This window comes from Canis lupus, chromosome 1, assembly GCF_003254725.2.
Source record: "Canis lupus dingo isolate Sandy chromosome 1, ASM325472v2, whole genome shotgun sequence".
Classification (NCBI taxonomy): Eukaryota; Metazoa; Chordata; class Mammalia; order Carnivora; family Canidae; genus Canis; species Canis lupus.
The window spans coordinates 96305929-96312199 of record NC_064243.1 but is presented as its reverse complement, the minus strand read 5'-3'; positions in this window follow the sequence as shown (position 1 = coordinate 96312199).

Genomic DNA, 6271 nt, shown 5'->3' with positions numbered 1-6271 from the left:
AACCAAGGAAAGCCCCTCTACCTTGTGGGCTTTCTGTTGGGGCCCCAAACCTGCTTTCCTGTGGCTTCTCAGTCTTCTGTTCCAGGTGTCTGAGCATGTGTTGTACAGAGGCAGAAGAACTGAGTAGATAAACAAGCCAGTGGCCTCTCTGCCCCAAAGACAGCCAAAACTGAGGAAGAGGAACTGTCAGCAGGCAGAGGTACCCAGATCGGGAGAGAGCACTCAAGGTTATCCTGCACCCTGACAGGCTGAAGGAAGCTGGAAAAAACAACACAGCCTAGGCCGTCCATACCTCCCTCCTAATGCAGGAAACCCACAGGAGCCCAGTAATGCCTCAGAGAAGCCCTAGCCCTAGCCTAGATGCAGAGCCAGGTCTCAGAGGGGTAGGGAAGGTATCAAAGAGAATCCATTCACATTGCATCAAGGCAGAAAGATGATCCAGAAAACTGCCCACTTAAAGCACAAGCAATACAATAAGAAAAAAATAATTAGGTATTTATACAAATATAGTACAAACTAAAGAAATGAATGGTTCAATGATTTTTTAGAAGAAAAAAAAAGAACAGAGGTAAGAAAGAAGATAGAATTCTTTTTTTTTTAGTATATGTGCTGCTGAAGCGAGCACAGAAGATAGAATTCTAATATAAAATTGTACATGTAAAGCTCTATTCCAGAAGAAAAGGAGCAACTCAAATCAGAATTTTGTTTCAAAACATCCTGGATATAAATTTCAAAAATGGAACAGCAAGGGATATAATAGATTTGCTGTAAAGCCAAGTTACCTGTGAAGAGAAAAGGTTCAAGTCCTTATGCATGAACGTAGACGGGAAAAGGCAAGAAGACAAATGCAATTGAGGGGGATGACGCCAATGGACGGCAGGCACATCTCAAACTAAGACCATGGGCGTTCATGTGCTGTGGCTATGTAGACACAAGAGGTCATGCATGCCAAGATGGAACAGACCAGCATTGATCTGAATCCGAGGAAGAACAATCTGCAAAGGCGTGATCCTCAACAACTGGCCCAGAAGGATCTACAAAGACATAGGGACTGGTTAAGTTTCCAAGTACCCTTGTAAAACCGTCATTCCTCAGATGTCCCCTTAGGGCAAATGAGGTGCCTGACAAAGGTAGAGACAAGACATCTACCTACCCTGAGAACCCTCCCCCCAGCTCCCATGTTGCACGGTCCAGGTGTAGGGAAGAAATGGGGACCAAGGCCATCAGATGCAGGCAAGCTGTGACTTTGGGATAAGTCATGAGGTAGGATTCCTCAAACAGGAAGCAATTCAGGAGTATATTATCACTGCCTGTTGTTTGCAAAAAGATGCTCCAGTCTGGATGTTCAAGGGAGGATGGAAGTGCTGGGAGTGGGAGTGATAGCAAGAAGAAAGACACAGGACAGAAAATGTAAAGTTTCCCACGGCAACCTGGTTCTAGCAGGCACAGTTTATGAACCTCAAGAAAGTAAAATCCGCTCTAAAACCAATAAGAATCAGGGCAGGAATGGAAGGCTCTACTTTCCTCCTCTGTCACAGCACGGGGTGGGCAAGCCAAGACGACGAGCCTCTGTGTTGTGCTGGGAGCTGTGAGGGGAACCACCAGAGGGACTAAAATAAGAATAAAACCAAGAAAAAGTCTGGAGGTGGAAGGAAGAGAGAGGAAGTGGGAGAGTGGTGATTTTCTCTTAGTCATAATAGCCGACAGATGCTCCGCAAGAGTTCTAAATCCAGAAACGGAGGGCTACGTGTGATAGAGAGAATTATAAAAAGAACCACTACAAAACCCAAAAACAGAATCTATGACTTCCACATTACTAACAGAGAGACCCACACGTATACATGTTCCTACATAAAACAACTCTAAAATAGCAACGGGAGGGCAAATAACAAAAGATAGACGAGGAGGAAGCTTAAGACCACAGGATATATTAGAGACCAAAGACAGGGCACGTCAATATTGTAAAATGGGAAAATCTCTTCTATAAAAAGAAGATAAATGATAAAGTCAAACAGGAAAGATGAACTCTACTGTCTCGATTAAGACAAAGGAAAGTTACCAGAGGACATGCAAGGTTAGGGGTGATGCAGGAGGCCTTACCTTGAATGAAGGTGATCAATGGAGCCAGTGGTGAATTCTACAGGCAAAGTGATGCCACACATTTAAGTACTTTGAGGAAAGAAGTGATTTTTTTAGCGAAACATAAAACACCTAAATTGACTGAAGACAAAGACCAGTTTTCACAGAAGAAAGAGGAAAGAGCAATGTTTAACCAAAGGATGGGCCAAGGGGACCGCACTGTGTTTGCTCACCCTGTGGATGCTTTCACAGACGAGACACAGGCAAGGGAAGGTTTCAGGTCTATTCTCTGTGGCTGGCATGACTCTAGTCTCAGATGCAGAAAATAAATATGAAAGTACATCTAAAAATCCTAACCACAATACTAGCACCGAGAAGAGAAGCAAACCATCAATATCACAATGACATAGATTTTATCCCCAAATTAAATAAAAACAGGACAACTGACTTATACACACTCTGTGCCCATTTGTGTTCAACATGGTCTGATCAGTTCTGAATGTAAGAACATTTTACAGCCGATGCAAACATTGGAGTATAAGAACTCAACTTATTTCTCTTTGCTGATGACACAAGAGCCTCCGAGATAAGCCAAGACACACTCTAGGCAAAAGTTACAAATGTAGTGCACTGGCTAGGCATATATGAAAATCAATAAGGCTTTTTTAAATCTCCCAATAAACAACTAGAAAAAGAAATGAATATGCACATTATGTTCACAAGAACAACAAAATCTTTATATAAGAATACACTTAACAAGAATGCCACGAGGCCTATATATAAAAGAAGCTACCTCATGTTACAGAGGACACAAAATAAGAAATGAACAAGTGAAAAGGATGAAAATATTTGTTTTCATAAACATGCCAGTCTTACAAAAATTAATATAGAATGAAGATAAGCTCTACAGCAGAGCTTCTAGTTTGCAATGGAGGTAGAATAGATTATTCAGATCAACCCCCCAGTTCAAAACCATTGGGAAAATGTGAATATGATTTTTACAAATTTTAAAAGCCATTTAAATCTCCTAAGAACTCAATAAATTAAAGAGGAAAAGCTAGGGGAACATGGAGTTTCCAACCCACAGATCCAGGAGGCATACAGGGGACCAGCCATATAGTGATGTCAAGGGATGTGGGGTGGGGACCAGGGATGTAAATACAGACCCAAGCTCAGACACAGACTCAGACGCAGATTCTCACACATCCAGACCCAGAGGCAGACGGGGTGAATGCCCATATCCATATGTGTGCGACATGGGGAAAATCTGGAAGTCATCGAGGTTTTCTGCATGAGAAAGGGGACTTATTGGGACAGAAGGGAAAGATCCAGGATGCCAGGAAGATACCAGATCAATAAGGAGCAAGTGGTGCTAACAAGTCACAGCTGTTCATGAAGCTTTTTCCTGGTGTACAATGTACATGTACATGGATGCGAGTAGAATGAACCCAGTTGATACAACAGGTGGAAAAAACTGATAGCCAGCTCTACATTGTTCCTCACTGCTAGTTCTCATCATAAGTAAAAGGATGCACAAATACATCATAGAAAAGTCCCAACAAAGAAGAAGTAGGCTGTCGATATTCATGTCTGACGAGCTTGGAGTCACGGCAAGGCTTGTGAAACAAGACAAGATGGGCAGGGAATCATGGCAAACGTTGCATTCGGTTAAAGAAAAAAAAAAAAGCCACACACTACTCTTCGGGGTCAAGAGCAAAGGGGAGATTGATGGGAAAACAACAGTGATCAGGTTGGGAAGCCTTGATGGTCAGCCCATGTGTCGGATTGACAGATGTGAGTGAGAAGACAGGTGTTCTGAATAAAATAGTGAGCATGACTCCAGCGCCATGAAACATGACAAAATGGAACCCTCCAGACCACAGAGATTCCAATAGAGTCAAAGGAAGGAAATGTCAAACTTGCAAAGTACATTCTCTGATCATCGTGTGAGGTAAGTGGAAAGCCGTCCCAAAAAGAGCGAATAAAAAATGTCTGGAAATGTTTCAAATATATAAATAGCTGGTGAGTCGAGGAAGAGATCAAAGTCTAGAAAACAATTATAAAGAAAATAAAGCCCATAAAGTTTTGCAAGATGTGCTAAAACTGCTCCGGAGAACGTTCTCAAAACATGTAGGTGGCTTACAGCTTCCTCATTAGTTGAGTGAAAAGAAAACATTAACCCTTCAATACAATTCAAAACTTCTTTCTTTAAAAAGATTTTATTTATTTATTCATGAGAGTCACAGTGAGGGGCAGAGACACAGGCAGAGGGAGAAGCTGGCTCCCTGCGGGGAGCCCAATTCGGGACTCAATACAGGGACCCTAGGATCATGACCTGAGCCGAAGGCAGAAGCTCAACTGCTGAGCCACCCAGGTGCCCTACAATTCAAAACTTCTAAATTGTTTATTTGTTTGTTTACAAAGAAAGAAACAAAAATAAGCAAATAATGAGAACAAAAGTTAAAAAATAAGATAAAGGGTAAAACATGTCACATCCAAGGCTGCACCACGCTTACCAGATTCATCTGATAGGAAACAAGCCCTCCTCAGCTTCTGTCCACAGGCACGGAAAGCCAGGGTGTCTAAGGTGCCAGCACTCCAGCCCTTGCACAGGGTCACATGGGAGCAAGAGTGGTCATATAATGACAAATGGCCTGCAGTGATAACCTAAGGATGGCAAGGCAGCCTGCCTGACCTCCGCGGTAAGGAAGTGCTCCTGGCCAGCCTCCTGGTAGACCAAGAAACACAGGGGAAGCAGGTTTGTAGGAGCCACACTCCCAGGCTCCCAGGCTCCTCTGTTCCAGCAGGCTCACAGGACCATCTGCCCAGACCCTTGCTATCTGTCAAAGGAAAGAAGGTAGAAGCAAGTCCTCAATTGGCAAGTGTGATGGTTTCTCAGTAAGATAAACACAGGGTTATCATACAACCAAGGGATTCTACTCCCGGGTATATCCCCACCATGATTGAAAACGGGTGTTCCAACAAAAACTGGCACATCCCTGTTCACAGAAGCTCTGTTCCCAACAGCCAAGAGATGGAAGCCACTGGATGCCCATCCACTGATGAACAGATAAACACCATGTGGAATAGTCAAATAATGGAATGTTATTCAGCCATAAAAGAAACAAAGTACTGATATGTGTAGAAACCATGGATGAAACTTGGAAGCATCATGCTAAGTGAATTTATACAAAATATCCAGAAGAGGATACCCAGAGCCAGAGGCAGAGGGAGGGAAAATGAGGCATGAGTGCCTATTGGGCATGGGGTTTCCATGGGGCAATAAAATGTTCTCAAATTAGTAGTGGTGATGTTTGCACATTGCAAACATGCTTAATATTACTGATTTTTAAATTAAAAGAAATAGGGGCTCCTGGGTGGCTCAGTGGGTGAAGTGTCCGCCTTCAGCTCAGGTCATGATCCCAGGGTCCTGGGATTGAGCCCCGTGTCGGGCTCCCTACTCGGGGGAAAGTGGAGTCTGCTTCTCCATCTCCCTCTGTCCTTCACCCCACTTGTGGGCTCTCTCTCTCTTATGAATAAATTATATCTTTATTTAAAAAAAATATTGGGGAAACCAGGCTCTTTGAAGTACTTTCAATGAGACCTTAATTTTCTAAAAAGAAATGAAGCAATGCTATCACATTTTTATGTATACGCATACTTTCAGACACCAATTTCACAGATAGAAATTCACCTTATTGGGTAGATTTGACAAGGTCTAAATTCAAGTTTTTTTCATTAAGTCGTTAATCCAACATTAAAATGAAATTGAAGACAAATTGATAATAGAGAACTATATAATTTTTAAAGTTATAGTAAAATTCTTTTAAATTCTGGTAAAATTATATAATGATTACTGTATCCCATTAAAAATAATATAAGTTAGCTTTGTCCATATAAGGAAACTTTTCTAAGCTATATTCTCAAAGGAAGAAAAAAGCGCAGAACATACAGTATGACCCTTCCATGTAAATGAAAATCAAATCTATTTTTTAAATTGATTTATTCCACAAATACCTTACTGCACGTGTACAGTACAGCTATTCGCACAGATGCATCAAAGTGAAGGGTTGTGCGGTGGTGGGGAGCCTCCCCAATCGCAGGCCTCAGGGGCAAGTGTGGAGAGCAGGAAGCAGCGGGAAGAGAGGCCCCAGCGGTCACTGCCCAAGACTCTGTGTTTGGCCAAGAGGTG